Below are 24,468 nucleotides of genomic sequence, written 5' to 3'. Positions count from 1 at the left end.
CAGGCATTCAGGCATCTCTCCCAGTTCAACCAGGAAAGGTGAATCAGCTGATGTGTCCTGCAGCATTCCTCCGGCACAGATGTGCAAAAGCCATCGCCTCAGAGTCTCAAAGGAAAAACAAATTGAGCTGTTTTTAATCTTTACTATTCCTGAGAAAAATTAACCACATTAGAAAGATCAAATCCAGCCAAACACGAAGTGGGCAGAAGCTGAGGAGAATACACTGCCATGCATCGTCCGGGGCCACACCGTATTCTGTGCTGGCTCCAAGTCTGCATACTCCACTGTATCATTTGGGCCTTCGTAGGCCCAATTACTTATTATAAACAATTCAGTTTATCTTTATCAGAATCATTATCTAAATTGGCTACATGACACACACTGTTTTCCTAACTGCACTCTTGGGAAAATCTGCTATAAAATCAGTGATTTTGTACTTTGTAATTATCCCTATATGGGCTATAAAGCATTACACTTGTGTTTAAAATAGGTATAAGCTAGCATTTTCCAATGCTCATAATGGAACATTAATTTGACCTCAGAAAATAAAATACAGCAAAATATTTGGTGCAGTCAATTCAAAGAGTTTTTGCAGCAGCCATAGCACATCTGCTGATCCGATTCCAAAAGCAGGTAACTTGTTTGTGATGCACTTGATTTTTATAATAAAGTTTTGCTCTCTTGCTTGATTTTTTTTTTTTTCTCTGGGTGAGGCAAAGATGACTCAAGGTCGTGTCAAGTGAAACATGGCCCTAGTTGGCATCGTCGTCTAGAAATGAGGTGTCAACAATAACAGCTAACAGGATTGTACTCCCAGTGTCATTAATTTTCTCTTTCCAGTATCCTCCACATTTCCTGTTGTAAAAATGCTGGCCAATTTTTCCCTGTTGCTGACTTTTGTTTTCCTTACTGTTTTGAGAAATTCCTCCTTCCTCAGAATTTCTAAAGCCATTTCACACTGTGCCAAGCCAGCAGCTCTCCCCATGATTAAAACAAAACACTTTAGTTCTAAAGAGCAAAGACCTAACCTCCCATCTTGCACAACATGAGGTGTCCCCAGCCTCCCTTTTTAGCTGATTCTGCTTGCTTGACGTACTTTCAGAAGTTCAGTAACTAGCAGTGGAGGGGTCATGTTTGCCCTCAAGTTGCTGCTTTTCATGCTTGACATGTTTTTCTACTGTCCGGTCCCTTAGCTGCTGCAGGGTCACAAGGATGGAGAAAAAGGGTGGGGGTTACAGAAAGGGTATTGTATTACACAAACCCCAAAAGGTTTTGGTTACAGAATGTATATTGTCCATGCCTATTGGGCTTGTGGAGAAGTATCAAGTTCACCACATTCTCATTTGGAGACTTTGATCCTTTTTGTTAAAAAGAAGCTGCTTAGAATTACACTGCAGAGCAAAGAAATGAATCAGTTGTACTCACTCACCCAGCACTAAGGAATGCCAATATTTCTGTTAGCCAGCCCAATCCTAGGGAGATTTACCCAGCTGCACAGAGGCTGGAAGGAGCTTAAGTCTATCAACACAACCACAAGCTTTCCCCTCCTTTCAGAAAGGTCCAAGAACCTTTTATGTTGCCTGACTTTCAATGATGCAGAACCCCTTCACACCACTCTAGAAATGCATGAAATGCCACGCTGCTTTCAAGAATTTTTCGTCTCCTTTCGAATCTCCATCTATAGCTAAGGTAGCAATGGGAACCAGAAGCACGTGGCTTCAAGATCTCCTCTCCCTTGTCTACCAGCGATCACTCAGGCATTCCTGCTTGTGCAGGACATCAGATACAAATTTCTATGGAATCACCAGGACAGCAGTAGCCATGGTGTAGACAAGGCCCTCAGAAGATGTTGTAATACAAATAATGGTAGGAATGACAGAAACTGTTTTTTTCTTTTGCTGTGTAATGCATTTAATTGCTTAATGAGTGGGATCCTGGCTCCCAATTAGTCTAATGCTGCAGGTCAACTCCTAATTCAAAGGACAGTTTTTTGCCAATACAAAATAAAACTACATCATCTAACATAAGATGAAGTGTATTAATGCTTCTACTTTTACTGCTTTAGCTCAGGTGACTCACATAGGACCAATTAAATAACCAAAGATTGGCTGCCTAGAGAAAATGCCAACATCTATTGGCAACCCTTTTCTCAACCCCCCATGTGTTCCTCCTTTGCCAGCAGCAGCCACTACAGCAAAGCAGGCCGGGGAAACAAAAGGAAAGCTGATGATCTCTAAAGTCTTTTCCCTCTGGGTTCCCCAACCAGGACACTCACCTGAACTTGACTGAAGAGTTACAGTCACCTGGTAGGGCCTTCTGTTTAGTGACCATAAAATAAGCTTTTTTGCATTCTTTACTGCAAAAGCACACAACACTGGGGAGAGCTCAGGGAAGCAGCCACAGCAGAAATCCAAACAGCTCCTCCATGCCGCAGCTATTCTGTGGGAAGTGTTGCTCCTTGTGAATGGGGTCAAAAGGGACCCAGGAAGGCATAACGAAGTGTTAGCTGATTTTTCAAGGGGCTCTGTTTTGTTGCATTAGCAATTTTCTACAGCATTAAGCAGTTTCATGGTGCATTGTACTGTGTTGTCTGAAATGGCGTACAGACTTTCTTCAGGCCAGATTTGTGGAAAGATGCAAGTCCTTAAATACAATGATGGGCAAAGACAATAGTAAGAAAATACCAGCGACTCAATGTAAATTTCCTAATGCAACAGAACTGATCCTCCTGCAGCCTCACCAGGAGCCCTGCTTCACTGAGCTGTTGTATTACAGTATCTGAGAAAGAGTCCACATCCATATTAATCTCTACCTCTATCTGCTTAACTCTCATTCCCTCCTTCCTTTTCCCTCCCTCCCTAACACCCTACATTTCTTCCGATATTAATTCTGTCCTCTTTTCCTCCATTCCTGTCCTCTCTTAACAATCTCACTTCTTTATTTGTTTTCTCAGAGAAAATTTCTAGTGATAAGACCAATCAGCGTAGCAATCCCAGAACAGCAGAGATAGATTTGGGGTCAACAAGAGTCTCTTCACACAATAAGCGTAGTATATGAATTTCAGTCATTGTTTTCAGTGTAATTTTAACCCCATCTCAGCCAAAATGCATGAAAGATAGTCACATTCATTAAAAAAATAATAATAAAATAAAATAAAATAAAATAATAATAATAATAATAATAATAAATCCAAACATTAAACGCAGAGAAAATAAAACATTACCAAAGGTGATACATCACCTGTATGCCACCAGTAGTACTCTCGGCTTTTAAGAAACAGGCCGTGCCATATCAGTTCTTGCGCTGATGAAATACAACACACAGCTAATAAGTGAAATGGTAAATATGCACAATGCATCTGGGCTCCCCTAAAAGATAGAGAGCGTCACCTCAGTACAGAGGAACTCCACTGCACCTGTCCTATCCTCTTTTTACAGGTCATGGGGGAGAATGTGGAAGCTTCTGCAGCATGATGGGAAAGACGAATATTGCTCAATGTTGGGGTGTACATTCATGACATGTCTAATAGTAATAAAAGTAATAGTAATTTCATTGCTGTTTGAGTTCCAGTGGCTGAAACCAGCTGGAATAAAAGTTTTTGCAAAACACTTTATAGAGTTTATCATTGCCAGTCTCTCCTTTTTATTTACTGGCATAGTCCTAAAATTAGAGTCAGCTCATATTGGGAGAGTAGAAAAGCACAATGACAAAAAAGCAGTTTTAAAAATATCTATTTCAGAATGTCCAGTCCTGCTTATTTCATGATTATTAGAAATTATAGTTGGATATCTGTCACAAGAACATTTCTCTTTAACTATTAAACCTGACTTTACAGATCAAGCTTTACAAGGTGTAGCAGAAATGCTAAGTCGTGGCCTGAAGCAATGATGGAGCACCTGGTGGGAAGGCACGGTCAGCCCAGGGAGCTCAGGTGCATGCAGTACACTGAGTGACTGGACAGGCTGGAGCCAGGTTCCTGAACTCAAACTGATTTCACATAAGGAAACCTACCTCATACCTGCTGGATACAGCCCTTCGGACTTAGAGCAGGAAAGAGGAGGAACTCTGTGTTCCAGAGAACTGTGGAGTAACTAACATCAGAGCTCTAAAGCACCATGTCACAGTGACATTAAGCTGCCGACCTGTGCAAAACATTGGACGTAGCATCCAGCGCTGTGCTGAGAGCACAAAGCAGAGTGATGCTCCTGGAAGCTGTGATGATGGTAAGCTCCACTGTGCCTCCCACAGCTGAACTCCACAGGGTGTGGCCTGTGCCCCAGCTGCTTTCTGGGATAAGTCTTGGACATAAACCATCCTTCTCCTTTGGAAAGGAGCCTAGGCACCAAGCGGGAGATGGAGCCATACAGCAAAGGCGCAGCAGGAACATGCTCCTGGACACACAGAGTGCTCCAGCTCAGCAGTATCCCCAAGGTCTGCATGGGAGCAGTCAAGGGTGGAAGCCAGCCTTGCACCACTGAGCTACCAAGTGTACACTGTGCTCAGGACTGAACTGTATGAGTGTTTTTACTGCATTCGGTGTTTTCTGCTGAAATGTTCAATCAGTCCTCTGGGTGCACTTTCTCAGGCCTTATCCATCCTACTAATCTGTTATAATGCTGAGGAAGCAAATGTGCTTATACAGCTGACTGTCTTCTCACAGCAAACTGCTGTGCATTCAATTACATTGGCTAACATCCTCTGAACTCCAAACTAGGTGGGTGAAAGCAATCGGGAAGGCTCAGATTAAACAGTAACAAAGCTTTATGTTGTTTCTGGGCTGTCATGTCCTAGGTACTGAAAACTGAACTTTACTTAATATTCATATAGTTGCTGTTTCTCTCACTCTCCATAAGAGGTGGGATTTTTCTGCACCTAAAGGTAATATCTCCATTTCTTATCATCTTGTAGAGAACAACTTAACTATAAATTGAATTAAACAAAACCAAACGTCCATTGTGGAGAAGACTGTCCTTATTGCTAATCCACATACAGCCTTACCATGTGACAATTTTAATAGGCAGCTTACCCTTCCCAGCAAGATAAAGTTTGAATAAAAATACATTCAAAAGGATAGAAAAGTACAACATGAATAAAGAGCTGTTCACTGGAAACAGTCCCAGATAGAAATCCCTGGAAATGTCATCATGCACTGTTTGTAGATACAGCTGTACCCATATCTCTAAATTACAAATGATAATGAGGTGTAAAGATTTTATCAGATACCTAGCCTCCTTGAAAGGCCTTTGTGTGTTGACTGGTGTAGTCTCATTTTAGGTGGTAGGAATTTTGTTTTCTTTTCTAAGTGGAACATCAGATTACACAGGTCTTATTTCACTGCTGATTGCAGTCGTCCACTTAACATCTTGACAGATATTCAAGAATGGAGCAAGGCTGGTGGCGCTGCCGAGTGAGGCGTGCATTCATCTATCATCTGCTAACAGAGCACTTGGAGGGCCAGCCCTGATGTCATTATCCTGCCTCTCCCCACAACTTGGTGGTAGTTTTTAATTTCTGCTAACTAGGTTTGTCAACCACTTTGTGACAGAATGTGAGCTTTAGATCCCAGAAACAAAAACATCAGCTGAAAACCTTCGACCTGACTTTCTCACAGGCCAGAGCTTGAATAATACAGTAGGTTTGTTTTTTTAATATAGATTTGTTGGAGAAATGGCTGTGTGATGCTTTGTCCTGCTTCCAGTGACTGCTGCTCTTGTATGCTGCACTGTTATTTTTGCTGCAGGACTCCAGGTGCCTCCATGCAGCCTCTGCAGGCACTAACCACTCAAACCCACTGCAATCCAACAGCACTGCCTGTCACTATGGTACAAAATGAGTGTCCTGCGAGATACAAGGACCCCAAGGAAGATAATGTGGTAGTTAAGAGTCTCTCCTCTACATGACCACTATTGTTTTTACCATCTAACACGTTCAGAGAAAATACATTTTAGGGAACATCACCTTTGCAAAGATCTGTTAATAACAGAAAGAACTGTGAGATGACTTACAAATACAATCAGTGCCTTTTGCTGTTACCAAACACAGTTCAAGTAGTAACATCAATGCAGCCACGTTCCAGAGAGGCACTGAGAACCTGTGGGTGGGAATGAATCACATCCAAAAAGCAAAATGGTCCATCGATCAGTGTGACCACTGAAGGGCTTTGTCACAGGGCTGGTTACTCTGTACCCATTCATTAGTGACTTTGGCACCTCATTCAGTCTCATTTATGACTTCTTATTTTTCTACTTGCTTACATTAGAAGAGGAACTCTCTTGAAACTCTTTAATGTTCTGAAGCTCACAAACCACAAAGCATGCTCTATTTCTGGCAGCCGGTAAGATTTATTGCACCGACTGGCCTTGTGTTCGCACCTCTGTTGACAGACAGAAACAAACTCTTCAGCATTCAAGAAACAGAATCGTTGCTTGCCAGCATGTAACTGCACGGTTTGACTTTTACTGGACATTGTAGGAGAGTAAGGTTTCTCAAAAACCATTGTCTGTAAAACAGACCTTAACAAGAAGCAGCGAGACTTGAAGCTATCTGTATAAGTGAAATGGCTGTTGTTCTGTCCGTGTGTTTCCATGTACCACGCAGTGGAAAAACACATTTGCTTCTATTTGAGGAACACTCAGTAAAATCATTAAAAGCCATGGATGAAACCATATAACCAGATTTGTTTCCTTGTCCCACTATGCTTGACATAACAAAGGGCATATTCTTAATATAAATAGATCACGCTTGCACAACACTATTCTAAATAAATCTGGAGCTAATGTAGTTTATGAGATACACTGAGAAGGTTAAATTGTTTCTGACTAGGTGGTTAATTAAAGGATTTATTTTGCAATTGCAGAGGACCCATAACTCATGAGTTACTGCACAATAAAAGTGTTGTAGATGTGTAAAATAACACCATGATTAACTCCCCCAAGCCACCCCGGCCCATGCAGTTCTGCGCACCCCTTCTTATCACCAACAGCCCAAATCCAACAGCCAAGAACTCCCACCAAACTGCAGCTTGGGTGCCTCCATTCTTATTTTTTATTTCTTTGGTTTATGGCAGGGATGGTGTGGTGTTCACAGGTTTGCAGCTGAGTAAGTGGTTGGCTCAGGGCTTCCCCCACCCAAAGAAAAAGAATGTGCAAAGGATTAATGACGAAGTAAAAGTGATATGGAATAGAAAAGAGGAACCAGTCCAGTCAGACTTCTCAGAGATGGTCCTCATTCTGTTCCTCAGTCAAAGGACTCCTGGGGATCTCCGAGCTCTGCAGCAAAGCCTCCAGCAGAAGACAGCACATTTGTATTTTATTTGTCAAGGTCCAGCATTTGCTTCACCATTTCCTCACAGCAATCTTAGCATTGAATGGAAAGTGACAAAGAGGAAGTGTTGGAAAAATAGGACACAGATTTCCTTTTAGTTAAAACTCTGATTGTTTTGGTCCATATTAAAAAAAAAAAATAATTTTCCTATATATTTAGTCCTCTAAAATCCATGCCATCCAGCTACCAGCATTAATGATGTTAGGGTGAATTATAAAGAGAAATCAAATTTTCCATAGCATTTGAACGCCATTAAAATGCCAAACAATAAACTACCAGACTGCAAATTAGATCAGTGGAAATATCAAACACATTGCGGTATAAAATCCATAATTGCATTTAGCGCTTTAGCTCCCAGGGGACAGGCTGCTAAAGATCATCACCGTGCCACATATGAGAAGCTATTGACAGAACGATAAAAATCGACAGGCTAACCAAATAAACACTGCAGGCTTCATTAAATATTCAGCAAGTGAAATTTGACTATCATGTGCCTTTTTCCCCGCTAGATGCGTCCTGCTGCAGCGCTCAGACTTCTTTCTGTGACAGCAATATGTGGCGCCGTGCCCTGCAGGCCTGAGCAGCGCGGGGCGAGGGGACGCGGTCAGTGCCGTCAGGTACAGCGCCATCAATAAGCGCGCTGTGGCTCAGACAGGGTTATTATTCTTCGGAATACATTATTAGCCTTGGCCCCAGGAATATCTGGCTCCAAAGACTTTAATTAGAGAAAGTGTAACATCCACCAAAGTTAAACACTTCCTGAAACAGGGACATCTCATCCCTCATGAGATGCTCCTTTAAGAAGCTCAGCACTACAACTCCTCTTCCTCCTACTTGACCGTGCGGTCCTGCACAGCCTGGGAAGGACAGGCCAAGCTGCATAAGGCTTGGCAATGCTCAAACGAGCACACGTATTTACAGAGCTGTAGAGCACGCTGATCAAGCTACCCACTCTAAATCACAGCCTATCAGGACCACAAAGTGCTGCTGGGCCCGGCCCTGGGGTGCTCCTCCTCTGCATGGCTCTGACCCGAGAGAAACACAGTTAGCTTTATACAGCTCTGGCTTTTACACTGCATAAAGAGATGCAAAGCAAATGAGCATCCCTGACAGAAGACAGGATGGTGTTAATTCTGTATTTCATTAACCAGTTATTTGTTGTTACTCTCTCGGATTACCTGCTGTCAGGATAGGAGCAATTGTGGGTAATACAGCCACTCTCTTGGGGAGCGATGGGCAAAGTGAAGCCGTAGGAGTCTGGCACAGGTGGAGGGGCACAGAACAATGCAGTGTACTTTGGAAGAAAAAAAACTAAGAAAGCGTAAATCCTGAGGAGTTCTGGCTCCTGCATGAGGACAATACTGAATGGACCTGACCTGAAAAAAATGAGCAACAGAGATTTGGGACAGAGCACGAGTAGCTGAATCTTTCTATTGAAAATATTTGGGGGTTGTGTTTGTTTTTAATTATAACACACATTTTAAATTCTGGAAATTGCTCCTGATATCCTCTCAAGATCCATTTTAGTCTGTTTGCATGATGATGTTTGTGGAGTGGCATGGATACTGCTACAACAGGAAAAAACAACAGAAAGAAGGCATGTTTCCTCTCTCTGTTCCTACAGGCCTTGAGACTGAAATTAGAGCAAATAAAATGTATAATGCATGCTCTGGAAGCACCCAATAGGGTTATAAGCAGCCATTCCCTCTTCATGGAGAAAAAGTTTATGTAAATGACTGATGACAGTGTTATTGTGTGAGGAATATCAATGGAGTAATTACAGTTACATAGCTTGCTGCTGCTCTGCTGCTCTAAGCCTGTGTTAATTTTTCACACCACTCCCCTGGGAAAGATCTCAGTGTGCTCCTAAGAGCAGAGCTAATAATCGGAGCTCTGAGCCACTGCCGCTGAAACTAGCCCCAAGGTCTTTCTGAGCAGACTGCTAAACACTGACTGTCTCCCCAGAGAGAAGAGAACAGAGATAAAATGATTAAAAACTGCCAAATTGGACTGGCAATCACTTGGCCATACTGTCAGCCCAAGACAAGACAAATCTCAGTTATTTTTTCTTTTGTGAGCTGGAAAACTAGGATAGCACAAAGCAGCGTGGCTGCAAATGGAGCAGCAGCCTACCCACATTTCAGGTCCTCACAAGCATTGTGTCAACATCTGCAGACACAAATGATGTGTCAGTGATTGTGTTTAACACCAACACAAATCAAGAATCTGAGAAAACCAATTTCTATTTAGGCCTACTGGGACCTCTATTATTATGAGTCAACTCCACTTGTTTGATCCCAAGAATAATTTTAGGACTGAGCAGATCACAGACTTGATAACTGCATCTCACTCTATAGGAACAGTCCCCTGAGGTTAAGTTCTGCTGGTACTATTTGGCCCAAAATTTTAGACAACTTACGTACTCTGGTCAGCTCTGCAGAGTGAAAGATTGTACAAGGATTAAGCATCAGGATACATCCTGAACCTCATCCAATCTGAAGAGCAGAAAATGTCTGACTAAAAAGTCAGCAGAGGTGTCTGCAGCCTCAGCTGTGTGAGCAGCTTGAAAGCATCCCAAAGCCACATCTGATGAGCAGCAAAACAAGGAACCACTTCCTACTGGGCTGGAAGAAATACTCCAAATCAAAACAGAAAAGCACACCACGATCAGCCTAACAGATAGCAGGTGACAACCACAGCAAAGCAGGTGTGCAACATTGCTTTAAGCTGCTTCAAAAAGGAGCATCAACATTTCCTGACACTGGTACATAGAAATATAACAGCCCAAAACAACCATGGACAATCTCACTGACCTGATACACAGCTTTGGTTTGCAGCCCCTGCACTAGCTGCAACTCCTGCGTGCATCTGGCCAAAATCAATGTTGACATATCTCCATTGATGTAACTAGACAGAAGGACAGCAACCACAGATCCCTTCTACCTTCCAATGACAGCATTTTTAGCCTTAATAAATTGCATTAAATCATAGGTGTGGGAATCAGCATTCATGTGACCACCTAACCAAGCCCTGGACTGAACTCCTAATTGTAAAGCGGCTCATGTATAGAAATAGAAAAACAACAAACATTCTCAGTCTGAAGCCAGGGCTGTCTGATTCCATCCTATCTGTCCACAGAAAGGAGATGACCCAGGGGCTTCCCTTGTTCCATTGCCCTTCTCCCCACCATAGTTTTTCCCCAAGCATTTATCTTTAAGCCCATTACCTTCAGAAGGGGAAGAAATCTGGCAGGACTGAACACTGGCAGCTGGCTGGGACAAAGCTGGGCTGCAGGAGGCAACTTGCTCTGATAAATCCTCAAGTGTTTTCACCAATACATCCACTGCCACGTCTGCTTCCCTACTACGTCATTTACAGGACAACTACCAGAAGCCTCCAACAGAATTCCACAGGAAGGAAGATGATCATCTCAGCTCAAACTGCTTCTTTCTAGGACTGATACAATCTTCCCTGTGTTAGATTGCCTGGGCACTGATGCCTGTCTGGGGACTGCAGCACTCACATCTTACAAAATAATGGAGCCCACCTTTTATGGGATACCTTGCCAGCCTAAAAGCCCTGCCTGGAAACTGTGCACAATACCAGCTTCCTTGAGTAGGCAATGGGCAAGAGAGAATGGGTTTGGTCCTAACAGAGATCTGGCTGTAGGAAACAGGCTGTAGGAAACAGGCTTTGAGAACCTACACCTGAAGAAGAGATTGACGGATAGAGGGAAACAAAGCAATCACAAGACAAATTTCACTGTGTTTTCATCTCACAACAGCTTCTGTGTTAGCGATTTTGCTTTCAGCTCTGCATCACAGACGGAGTGGGCAGAAAGCAGATTAGCAACAAACCAACAGTTTTGCAGAAGGAAGGTCTGTGGTGAGTCCTGCCCCACTCTGTCCAGCAAAGGGAGGCAGAAAGACACCAGCAGAGCCATGCCCTGCGGGCTGCCCTGTCACTCTGAAGCCTTGTGATGAAACACAGACCCATGAATTAGCAGTGTGCATTGCTAAACTCCAAGTGCAGTCTCTCCTACATGAAAGCTGGGGCTGGACCTCGAACAAGTGAATGAACTAAATCTACGTCTAGAGTAGAGTATACTGCAACTATTTAATAAGTTTTAATATATTTAACAGATACCTCATTTAAGCTGACTCCTTCTGATGTGTCTCAGTGCCTTGTCTGACGTGTCCCACAGGCCTGCCCCAGCTCACCCAGGCTGTGCTGAAAAGCCCTGCCCACTTCTTTAAATGCTACGGCTTTTGTTTTTCAAGAGAGTAAGACAACCAGAATCCTTTCCCATTTCAAACCTAGTCTCATATGGAAAAAGAGCAGAACCAGGCAAAACCCAGAGCTCTGCCAAGTCCCAGTCATTACTTTTGATTATCTATCAGTTAGAACTGATGTTTCCTGCCTGTAGGAGAAGATGTTAAGGCACCCAAACAAATTTCAGGAATTATATGACTGCATCTACAACCCTTTTTCAGTCAGCTAAGCACACGAATATACACCTACACAAATTACTCAGTAAAGGGTTGACATGGGCATATGTTTGCAGGCTGAGATGAATTCCTAGAGCCCCCTCCTCTCTGTGTTTGTGCAGTGGGAACTGTTACAGCTGTTACAGCGTGGGTTCAGCATGGCCGGTTTCCACACATCCCTCACCTCACATCTTCAGCCACACACAGAGGTCATCTTTCCAGGTGCACCTTTCCTTCTGCAGTGAAAACAACATGGGTTCTGTTTACTGTATTTGTTTTCTCATTTCCAATCGGAAACAAATTCCACCAGGATCTGAATTTGCACACCAAGTACACCTTTTTCGCATACTAAATATTATCTATACATGATATGCACTTATCACACACTTAAAGGACATCCTTATGAGCAGAAAGTCACAATGTAAACAGAAAAACAACTTTCTATTTCAGTTGCTATAGCCCCAGATGCTTTCTCTGTTCTGCAACACTCCAGACATATATGATTAAAAAGAACATACCAGGTACTACAACTATTAAACTGTTAGATACAATTTACAATGGCAATAATCCACTTGTCGTTGGCCTTTGCTAAAGCTAACCAGAAGTTTGTCAGATATTTAACAGCACATGAAGCAAACTGAGCTTGTGACTTCTCAGCTATTTCTTACACTCGCTTGCTTTTGTTTGCTCAAGTTCATAAAAATGTGAGGCTCGCAGGTATGGTGTGTTTTATTTGTAGAACTGTTCCATTCTGCAGCAGGGTCTGCACTGCAGCCCCCCATCCATCCCACTTAGCCCCCTGCATGCGGTCACCAGACTGAACCTTGCGGGCATGGCCACCAAGACCTGGCCTCACAGAGCAGAACAGGGAGTTGTATTCACTTTGGTAGAGACATTTGAGAAAGGAAATTTGTGGGTGTGCATTCACTGAGAGTAATAAGATCTGAAGGATTTTTCTCAAGGTGTACAACTAGAGCAAGGCACTGCACCTGGGTCGGGGCAATCCACGTATGTTTAAGGACTGGGAGAAGAGCTCACTGACAGCAGCCCTGTGGGGGACTGGAGGTTCTGATGGATGGAAAGCTGACATAAGCCAGCAGTGCATGTGCAGCCCTGAATGACAGCAGCATCCTGCATCAGTAGTAAGGTGCCAGTTGGGTGAGGGAGGGGATTGTCCCCCTTTGCTCTGCCTCACCTGAAGTTCTGCAGCCAGGCCTGGAGCCTCCAGTACATGAGGGATGTGGAGATGCTGGATTAGGCCAGAGGAGGGCCATGGGGAAGCCCAGAGGGCTGCAACACCTCTCCTATGAGGAAAGGCTTTGTTTGAGGGAGGCTTTGTTTAGCTTGGAGAAGAGAAGGCCTACATGTATTGTCCCTTCCAATACATGAAGGGAACATATAAACAGTAAGGAGTATGACTTTTTACACAGCCTGATAATGACAGGACAAGGGGAGCAGTTGTAAAACTAAAAGAGGTGAGACATAAGCTAGATGTGGAAGAAATTCTTTACCCAAAGCTCTGAGGCCCTGACACTGCTGCCACAACAGCAGCAGATGCCCCATCTCGCTGGAGGTGCTCAAGGCCATGGTTGGGGACCTGGGCAGCCTGAGCTGGTGGGGGGCAACAAATGGTGGCAGGGGAGGACTGGGGGACCTTTGGTTCCCTTTAAACCCAACCATTCTGTGATTCTATGGCCTAGGCTGCCCTACCCATCACAAATAATGTGTTGCCTTGGTGAATGTGTATCTTTCCCACAAAGCTGAAACAGTTCAAGCATATGACAGCATATATAAGTAGCTATAAAGTTATATTTGCATCCCCAGAGGGGCAAGTATTAGAAAAGGCACACAAGTCAGCCGCCCCATCTCAGAGCCCCCATAGCAAGACACTGCTTTGGACAGAATCAGACAGGGGTGAGAACAAGACAAAGCCCAGATGTTTTCTCGTTGCAAATCCCTGCGCTCAGTTTGTTACCTGCCAACTTCGGCTGCATTCACACAGAATTTAGCCCAGAACTTCCTGGCAGTTTCAGCTTAACAGCAGATCCTTGGGCTAGTAATTCTATCAGATGAGAAGACTAGTTTACAAAATGCCTCAACTTTCAGAATTTATATCTGGAAAGCTGATAATTTAGGGCTTGACACCACGTGCAAGTCTTGCCTGAGCAAGAATCCCAGGGAGAGAGTCTGCGTGGTGTAATCATTTCCTGCTGTGAGGGCACAGTGTCTGGATCAAGGCTTGCAGCCGACACGCTTCTGCCTGACATCAGGCTACATCAGCTGCCTCTCCATGCCATCAACGTGATCCTTCAGTCATTCCCCATCATCCAACTTTCTCTTTAAGTGGCACAAGTATCATTGTATGAGCTTTTTTTCCTTCTTCTTTTTGCTTTGGTTCTCAGAGGAATAAATAGTGAGGTGCAGATTTTACTATGCTAATGAAATAAGAGCACTACAGCCCTCTGAAGCATGCAAGCCAAAGTCTGGGGGCAGTGCTAAAAACTTCTCCCACAGGAAAAACAGATACAAGGCTGGCTTTGAGAGTGGGCGTCTTCTACACTAACCACCGCATTGTCAGAAAACCACAGCTGTCCACCACATGAGCAAACTCCAATGCAATTGTGCAGGGGTGTGCTGACAGTACAGTGCCCACAATGCAGCGCGCCCAGCGTGCTCCACTGCAGCAGGGAAAAGCTCTGCGCTGCTCTGTGCCCACAGCCTCTCGCTGTGAAAAGAGCAGCACTCCCAAGGACAGAGTGCAAACTGGGTAGCTGTTCTACAGAGAGCTTTCCTGTCTGCCTCCCCAAATTGATCACTGAGGTACAGAAGCACCTCTTCAGTTTACTCTTTTCTTTTTAAAACACAGGAAGTTCTTTTTTTTCCCATCCCACTTCTTTTCGATTCTCCTCTGTGCAGCACTCCATCCCTGCACACCTTGCAGCACACCATAAATACTTCCTTGCAGTGTAAAACACCAGCTGTGTGGTTCCAGGGGGATGGCCTGTCCCCGGGGATGTCGTGCCAAACCTCCCTCTGGATCAGCTGTTTGCCCTCTCATATTCTTACTGTATAAAGGAAACAGCTTAAATGTTTCAAGGAGAGGGGGAAAAAAAAAAAAAAAAAAAAGGAGAAGGGGGAGCCCACAGATCATTATTGAAATTAGTTTAGTAAACAATAATCATAGCAATAGTTAATAAGCACAGCTTTTATGGGTTAAGTAGGAAATTAGATCCGCTGCTCCATTACTATTTTGAGTGAGAAAGCAATGATGCCTTTAATTATGCATAGTCTGCTTTATTTGAACAGTGTTGGCTGTTGCGAGGGAAATAATCAATGTAAACGCCTCCTGAGGTCGCTCCTGAGGCAGACGTGAAATGAACTAAGTGAGCAGAGCAGTGTGTATAATCATATCAAGCAAATCCCCAGGTACCAGCTCTAGAATCACACATACATATGATTTATACACTCTCAACAACTCAACACTGACACCCCGAGCCATTCTAACACCAGACCTTGCACATTGCTTTGAATTGTATCTGCACATGACAAGTCACATTTTTTGAAGTTGGAATTAATTCTGTGCATTTTAAAATGAAGAAAATTGACGTGGAATTCAGCAGAAATCCTACTCAGCTACAGATCATGGGAGAATCTCTGTAAAACAGCTCCTGTTCCAGGGCTTCGGAGCAAAACTCCCACCATCAATTTTTCAGACTGAAAATAATCTTCAGTAGAACCTCAGTGTGAGGAGAAGTTTAGAACCAAACCATTCCCTGGCGAGAGATAAAAGCTGAGTGGCGTCAGACTGATTCTTATGATTTCTATATTGCTATACTGTTTGTCCAATAAGCAAGTTTTGACCTGAAATTGTTTATGCAGCAATCCAACTTTAAATAAATAAAAGTTTGAGAGTTTAAGTGAATATTTGAAGTACGAATCTTTCTTTTTAGGGTGAACTGGCAGACACAAATCAGAACCAGGAAGGAGATACCACCCAAACCAGGACCCTCTGACATTATTTAACCTGATCACCCTTCAGTAACTTGTGTACTGCGGTGGTGCTGCAGCCCACCTTTGTCTGTGTATTTTATGGCTGTGAGAAGAATTCGCTGCAAATTACAATTCAGAGAATCTCCAAGAAACTGCAGTGCACGAAATTCAGCCGTGGAATCACTTCACTGGAGTTTCTTCCAGCTCCACTAGGAAGGAATTTGCTCCAGTATTCCTCAAAAACGGACAAATCCTTTCCTTACGCCCCGCTGCATCAGCACGAGGGACCGCTGAACGCACCCGGACAGCCCATCCGCCACAGACACGGGGACGGCATGAGCGCCGCGCCCGGCAGAGCCCGGAGCCGCTCCGCCACCCTGCGGCGGGCATCGCTGCCGGGGCCGCTGCCCGCACTGCCGCGAGTCCGCACCGGCGTCACTGCCGCGGGAAGGTCAGATCCGGGCTGATCTACATCCCTGGGAACCGAACTGCTTCGGTTTGTACGCTGTAAATCATACCTGCCAGGGAAATAATCCTGCCACTCCCCTGCACAGAGCCCGAGCCCGTGATGGATCTAGCCACGAGACCCAGGTATCCCAGCTCAACACATCCATCTCGCATTGGAGATGGCACACAAGTCCTCCGCAGAACCATTTTTTATAGCCACTTGCTGCAAGAACTCTTTCCATTAACCCCGATGAGCTCATTTGCTCCTGACACATCTGATGCAAGTGTGAGAAGGTGATGTCGCACCTGTGACATCATCTGTATCACCATGGAGACAGAACATCCTCAGCTACAGAGGACCTTCCTGAAATTCAGATTTCTGTAGAGCTGGAAGCATACACAAGTGCTGCTCTGAACACAGAGGTTGAAAACATGCGAAGAAACACAGCAGGATCTATAGCTGTGTATAAGTTCTCCTTCTGAACAGCAAAAGGCCATTTTGGAGATAGGCCAGGCCAACCTGCCATAGGATGCTGGATGATGGTGTGTAGGAGGGTCTGCACCACACCACCTGTACCTGGCACCAGGTGCTTACTACGTGCAGGAGCTTATGTGCTTCCTGACCAACTACTAGCTGTGCAAAGCAAAGTCTTCTGCCCTGTTAAATATTCTGCTCTGGTAATTGCACTCCACACAGTTCAGAAACTCTGCTGAACTACAACATTTAAGTTTTATTTTTCCAGAATAAAATTCCTAGGCCATCCCTGCAAGGCCTTCTGTTCTGAAGCAGAGAGAGTTGAAAAGGTATCTGCTCACAGCCAAACTACCATTGTTTGCTGAGCAGTTTTCTGATGTTTCATTGCTGCTAGCGGAGATGCCATACCATCGGTACAAAGTTTTTCAGTACACATTTGGATGTTTGTGCATAGACATCTGTTCCCCACTCCAAATGTAAGATTTCTGCAGGTCCCATATCCATGTGTTAAAGAGAGTTTGATCTTTCACAGAGACGTGCACCGGCGTGAACTTCACCCTAAGGAGTTAAATCAGCTTTTGCTATGGAAACTCACATGATAAAAATAGATCCTCCTGCTCCAAAGGATTTGTACTGTGCATGATTTAAGGGGGCTTATTGAGCTATTCCGTGCAGTTTGTTTTGTTGCACAGAAAACATTTATCAAAAATTTCTTTCTTTCACCAAGATTCGCTTGAATAGGTTCTGCTGTACTGGCCATGTTAAGAGAAAACATTACCATCTCTTCCAAATGAAAACAGCAAGCTTGTGCTTCTCAACATTTTGGCTAAAAATAAAAGTTCTATTTAGTAATAGCATATGGTGGTCTATAATTATTATACATAATCCTCCAACCTGTCCCTAGGCATTAGTTACCATAAATCTCTAACAGTGAGTCTGAATAGTTATCCAGGATAGTGAAGAGGTATTTCAGGTGACTTCAGATTTTTCAATTTCACAAGCAGAACAGAGAGCACCAAAATACAGTAAGAAAACCTACCAAAGAATGTATGCTATTAGTTACTTGTCCCCTGACCCTCCCACATCTGACTATTCAATGTTCTTCAAATCAAAGTGATTTGATGTTAAGTCTAGAAAAAAATATATTCAGCACCATGATTCCTAAGCAGAAACAGAATGCAATATCCTTAAGAATATATATATATAAATGTTTTGGACATATGAAAAGAAATTGCAAGTACAAAAGCACATCCAGTCAGCACAGCCCTGGAATAGAGTGACCAGCATCAGTCCCAAGCGGAGATCAAGGCAGTGGCACAGAAGCTACACCTCACTAGCTGACTACGTGACATTGAATGCTGATCATACAATCTTTCTGAATAAGAGCTATAATATTCCCAAATCCTGACCTCTCACTTTACCCCTTTATAAAACATAGAGTACATAAAACAATACACAAAGTGTGAGCACCAGTGAAAACGATGCATCTCCTTGCTGCAATGCTCCAGCATGCCTGCCCAAAGTGCTGTAACAATGGGCTTTGTCAGCATGAGCAACCACAGAATGTTGAGATGCTCCAGGAGCTTTGAATAGGTTCCTATGCCACACACACAGCTGGAAGGACCTGAAATTCTTGCCCCTGCCTTGTAATAATAATAGGGGCAGAGGAGAACAAGGTTTCCAGCCCCAGGTACTCTCTGAAGCCAGCCCGTCTGCAGGACGGTGTGTCACAGGCAGTGGCAGCCCTCCACCTGTTTTTCCACACTGCCCAATTGCAAAGCAGGCATTCCCACAAATTTATCTGTAGGCAGAACTTGGGGGATCATTCAGCCATACACACAAACATCTGCACACACTCACATTTTCCAGCCTCTTAAAGAAAATAAATTGCATGAACGTCATGCATATTTTAAGCTTAAACCCTGGGGGATTTTCAGACCAAAAATGCCTTAACCCAAAAACTTTGTGTTTTCCTTGCTCTCAGAAACTCAGAAGAATTCATATACAAACGATGACAAATACTTCATTCAAAGAGACAGTTACTCCCCGAGCAGAGGGAATAGGGCCAGCTCAAGTAGTTAGAAGGGCTGCATGCAGCTAGCCCCTCTGCTTCAAGACCACAGGAATTGTTTATCACTGAGACTCTCCCAGGCTAATTGAAACCAGCCTTGACTTTTGAACCTGCCAGCACTAAAGAAATTTTAAGTGTTTTCTCCTACTGAGATTTAGCCTATGGGACTGCTCATTGCTCACCCCACAGTCATTTTCAGTTCATTTTATTTCTACCTTGAATTAATCCTTACTCCAAAAGATGCTTTAAGCAGTTCTCCAGTAAAATACTCCATTTATAGGATGAAAAATGGTGAGACTGTGTTGCATACTTCTAAGGGAAATGATGCTAAACAAATTTGAATACATACAATAAGGACTTCCATTATAAAACTGTTTCAACAGTATCTTTGCGGTCTACATTTAATAAATGTAACTTAGTGACATTTGCAAGGTACAGTGCACTCACTCAGGATTTTTACAAGCTCTTGGAAGCAGAAATTTGTGCAGAGAATTGGAAAGAGAGGCCAGCTCAATCTTGAGATTCTTTTAACATTTACAGAAACTAGCCTGATCAAACATTGGCATCTACAAGCAGATTTCCCTCCACATCAACGTGGAATGATTTTTTATTTGGGTGCCAAAATAACAGGACACAAATGCATGACATCTGCCTACAACAAAACATGTTGAAAAATATCACAACCATGACAGACTGCTGCTAACATGCAATCCACAGCATTATCTCTGATGGAGATACTGATATAGGTCACGCCACCAGGTCCTGGAAGGCTGACATCCCAAGCTCTCTTCTAGGTCTCCTAATCCCCCCAGGACACTACTCAGCGCATCACAGATTAAGTCAGGACAAGCAGGCAGGCAGCAGCACATTTATCTTCTCTGCAAATATCAGCTCCAGAAAAGATTCCACAGATAAGACAAGTTCATTCAAATTCATTCATCTGACAATAGAAACCTGAGCCAAAGCTAACATACATTTTATGCTTATTTACAGACCACCAGAGACTAAAGGACTCACCAAGGAGTTTACAGGTATCTTCTCTGCAACAGTTAGGGAGATGTCACAGATTCATTTTCCTGGGAGGTTTCATTGCTCACCAGCCTCAAATTTAAACTCCTTCCCAGGATTCATGCTCTTCTCTGGTTCTGCCCACATCCTTAGTCACACTCTGGAACTAACCTTCAGCTGTGGAGCAGCAAGGAGGATGCTCTAAGCCTGCTGGTGTCTGGACAGACAATCTGTCCTGTTACAGTAGTAACCAAACTACTGCTAGCCTGCAGGCTCTAAAAAACGATTGCACAATCTCAAAAAGGGTAATAAAAAAATAAATAAATAAGTTCCTGAGCTCACTTCAATCACCTACAAAAGAAAGGACTGACCCTGACCCAACCCTCTCCTTCCTACTATCCACCTTTCTTCAAGCTTGTCTCTTCCATGCACAGATCCAGTTGTCCAAGAACCTCATGGAAAAGAACATGGAACTGCTATGCTTCTCCTTGTGGGAAGGACATGGGGAAATAAACAGAATGCAGCAGACATCAGTCATGCTGCTTGCACATAACTAGATGAAATTTGACTCTGGAAACTCTAAACGTTGAGATGTAACCATGAACATTAGGAGTTTGAGAGGACTGCATGTGTTTGAACCCTGTATGTCCTAAGCCTCAGCAGTGAGTGCTGGAGCAGGAGCTGTGCTGGACAGAACACTGCCCAGGGATGCAGCTGAGGCACACAAGGTTGACCACATGGAAGCATGGCTAAGGGTGTGCTGCTGGCACCCCAGGCCCTGCTCACCGCTCTCACAGACATTAGTACAAACGTTCCAACATACCAATGGCTGTTCCCTGGTCACCTCACCAAAACTTCTCCTAACAGGCTGCTGGTTCTGCTGCCCTTTATCAGCAGGAGTAACAACTTCTAAGAGCTCTGCAGGCCACGGTACCAGTACTCTCTACACATGCCAATACTTTAAAACGATGGGCACTCCCTCTTGACAGGATACAGGAATGCTTGGGGGCTTTGGATAAGCTCCTGGAGCTGGAACAGCCATGTCAGCACGGCACTGTGCCCAGGCTGAGAAATGCGGGGGTGTAGGAGTCAAGTTCACCTGGAAGTGGGACAGGGGGTGAAACGACTTGGGAAATGCTGACAGAGGCTACCTGACACTCAGCTTATCCTGAGGAAGCCACAGGAATGCCTTCACGCTCAGTATCACGCAGAATCAGCCTAGCAGGCTCACACGTGCATGCTCATTCTTCCCCTGGGACCGGAACACCCATCACCCCACATGTGGCAGCAGTTCCAGTGCCAGCACTGATGCACCTTGAGCTTGCATGAGGCCAACCTGCCCAACCACCTCCTCACAGCCTCATGTCTTCAGCCCTTACGAAGGGCAGAGCTTCACAGCTCCAGCCATGCTGTATAATTCGCTCACCTGCAGCCAGAAGGTGACTGCAGGCAGCCCCACCTGGACACTCATGCAGACCCACTCCAGCAGGCACAGGAGTCACCAGTAGAGCCTGAGCACAGCCAGTGCCACCTGCAGGGACAGCACATCCAAGGCACTGCACTCATGGTGAGCAGTGGGTGTGGAGCTCAGCCAGGCACCCAGCGTGCCCAGCTGCCGCAGGAGGAGAGAAGCACAACCAACTCCTCGTTTGGCAGTGCTTTAAGAGAAAGTTTTGGCTGCCTCTTCATTCTGTGAGAAACTTGATCTTGTCAGCGTGCTAGGCGTGCTCAGCAGCCTACCACATCGACCCCGCAGGGGTGGAGGAGCACCCCCCTTTCCAGGACCCCATTGCAGGCATAAGCAGAGATCCAGGCAGGACAGGCACCTTAAGTCCCCCCGGGTGGGCTAGGAGAACATGCTGCCATGTGGCTGCTTCACTCCTTGGGGTCAGCCCAGGCTCTGGCCCAAGCTACTGCCTCCACTTGGACCCAATGTGAGATTTGACCCTCTCACACACAGCAGGGTGATTTTGCCCCATTATTCCTCCTGAACAAACTGTTTTCTTGGTATGTGCAGAAGGCCCAGGGCCTGCCCAGCACAACATCCCAGACCACGTGCCACCACTGCCACCAAACCAGCCCTGTGTGTTCCATCCTTTGCTGGAGCAGAGGGACTGCTCTGAGCTCCATTTCTGATGCTTCTGAAGCTCTTCAATGACTCAACTAAATCCCTGCTAGAAAATGAGAGATATAAAACTATTTTTTATTCATTTAAAACAATCACATGTGTTAATTATAATTACTAAAAAACCAAAAAACAACAACAACAAAAAAAAACACACCTCTGTATTTATACTTAATAGCAGCATCTTTATTGGGGGCCTGAGAGTCCACACTCATCTGATGGCCTTTTCCAGAAGGGCTGTGCTAGATAAAGTCACATGAACTTTGTGCAGTCTTTGCCCTGCTTCAGTGAAACTACTGCAGACATGCACTGCTGTGAGGGAAAAAAATATCAGCTGTAAAAATGTGAAGTTATGAATCTAGCTCTATAAAGTTCCACATAACACAAACCAAATTCAAAGAGCAGGCAAGAAAATATCTTCTAAAAATTCTTGCCTTTTTAAACCCATTTTCTTCCAGTCTGTGTGCCTCTAGTTGGCAGCCAGCTTAGTACTGCTCCCTACTGTCAGTGCTACTACAAACAGGAATTTACAGCCTTCCCTCCATTCAAAAATCATCACAGAGCAAATTACTAAGTAATAACATATCTGTTGAAGTGCATCCTTTCTACTGGTCAGAGGGCTCTGTATTCACTGAAGGTAATCATAGCTGCGTACATCTTTTTCACTTCTCTACCTCATCAAAATTCTGTTGTTTTTGTTGTGGTTTTTGTTTGTTTACTTGCTTTAAATGCACACTCTGCTTCCTAAGCCAACAGTTGCTCTGTTATCTGCCCTCAGCCACAGCAGGCTGCTTCCATGCACTGCCTTGGACCAGGACCCTGATTACTAAATGCACATCATGAAATTCACTTCAAAGAAAAGAACAAGAGTAAATTCATTTTTTGTTTTTCACTAGCATGTGTATAAGCAAAGCTTATTCAACAGAGTGTTTCAGAAAGGATATGCAAAAGCATAATTTTATAACAAAAAGCCAAGGTTAATGTTTCTCACACTTTTCTGCACAGAACGCAGCAAGTTCTGCACAGTGAAGAAACACCCCAGGCCTAGGAAAACCAAATGATGTGCTACAGCATTATGGCCAGAGCAGTGCACTCACATCTGCCTGCTGGAAGTCTCCATGATATGGGAAGATGTGCACAAACCCCTTCTGAGAGGAAGATTCAGCTATTTTCCACTTCTTGGCACAGCAGATGGTTAAATCTTACACTGTCCTCTGCCTACATGGACTTCTGTGCATCAACTAATAACAGCGATGCACCTTTTAGATAGGAAGCAGAGGATCCAGGTTTTTTTTTCCACAGCAGGCAGGGCAGTTAAACAGTGACCCAACCCTCCTTACCAGCCCTAGCAGGAGCACTACAATGCCTGGTACTGCATGGCACAGACATAGGCAGTGAGCAGAGCCTTTGTGGCAGCCCCAGCCTTTTAATGGGAAACCCGTTCACACATTATTCCACAGATCCACCTAAAACTCTTTCCCCTCCACATTTCCAATCCACGGAAGTTTTGGGACAGCTTTTATTACAGCATGTGCTAAGGCCTCAAATGTAAAGCAACATTTTGAAAAGGCAGCATCTGTCTCTGCAGGCAGGAAAACCCTTCTGTTACCACATTGAACTGTTACACATAGCAAGAGATTCGGCTCAAGCCATAAACTCTTGATCTTCCCTCGAAGGTCTCTACTTTCACTTATCAGCCTGACATCTCACAGTGGGGCCACCTGAGCAGACCGCAGGGCTGGCTCCAGGGCCCGCAGGCTGCACACAGACCTCCAAGAGAACACGGGCAGACGGAGGTGGCTGGCTCCCTGGGACCCTCCAGCACAGTTCAAAGTGACATGTTTCAAACAGTCCTTTCCTCCGTACCCCATTGCCTTCAAAGCACAAACAGCTTTGTAGCCTGGAGAATGTGAAGCATTCACTTGAGGATGCACTGCAGTTGCTTTTAGCTGAGCACAGCTCTGCAGAGCCACTGCTATCCCACACGTTTCCAGGATTTTTCCTGAAGGTGTTTAAAGCTGATGCCCTCGTGCTCACCATTCTTTGATTTTCGCCATCTCACTCCTGCCAGATCCCTGCAGTTCTGTCAGAGCTCACATGCAAAGAATTTTAAGCAAAAATGCAGTAACCCCAAAATTAAAAACAAAAAAAAAACAAAACAAAACCTCCCCTGCAATTGAATTCTGAAGCTTGACAAAACTTCTCTGAAGTAGAAAATGAGTTAACACATAATTAGGGGTTTTCCCAAAGAGACTGAATAATTTATGGAAAGTTACTGACATGTTTCTGACATGTTTAGTCCAGTTACGCCTTTGTACAATATTAGTCTGTGACATCACAGCATTAAAATACAATGTTTTCAAAAGAAAAATCAGTTATTGTGAAGCCAACGGCATAGAAGCTCCAGAAAGTGCTAAACTTAGAGCATTTTCCTAAATCATTATTTTATAAAAGGAAAAGAAAAACATTCCTGGCTGCGTGCAATGTGTGCTGAAGTTACAGGATCCCACTTGTAACAACTTTCCTTCCCCCTGTCACAGCT

General features: G+C 44.2%; 1 protein-coding gene and 1 long non-coding RNA gene across 2 annotated transcripts in view; one reads left to right on the top strand and one right to left on the bottom strand.

Moving 5' to 3' along the window:
* Positions 1–24,468, bottom strand: part of LMX1B (LIM homeobox transcription factor 1 beta) — a 98,468-nt gene that overhangs the window by 51,678 nt on the left and 22,322 nt on the right. The window lies entirely within an intron of this gene.
* On the top strand, positions 18,322–20,122 carry LOC107321959. The gene is made up of 2 exons (XR_001558731.2): positions 18,322–18,412; positions 19,787–20,122. It is a non-coding gene; the product is annotated as an uncharacterized LOC107321959 (long non-coding RNA).

This window comes from Coturnix japonica, chromosome 17 (genome assembly GCF_001577835.2).
Source record: "Coturnix japonica isolate 7356 chromosome 17, Coturnix japonica 2.1, whole genome shotgun sequence".
Lineage (NCBI taxonomy): Eukaryota > Metazoa > Chordata > Aves > Galliformes > Phasianidae > Coturnix > Coturnix japonica.
This window is presented reverse-complemented; position numbering and strand designations above follow the sequence as displayed.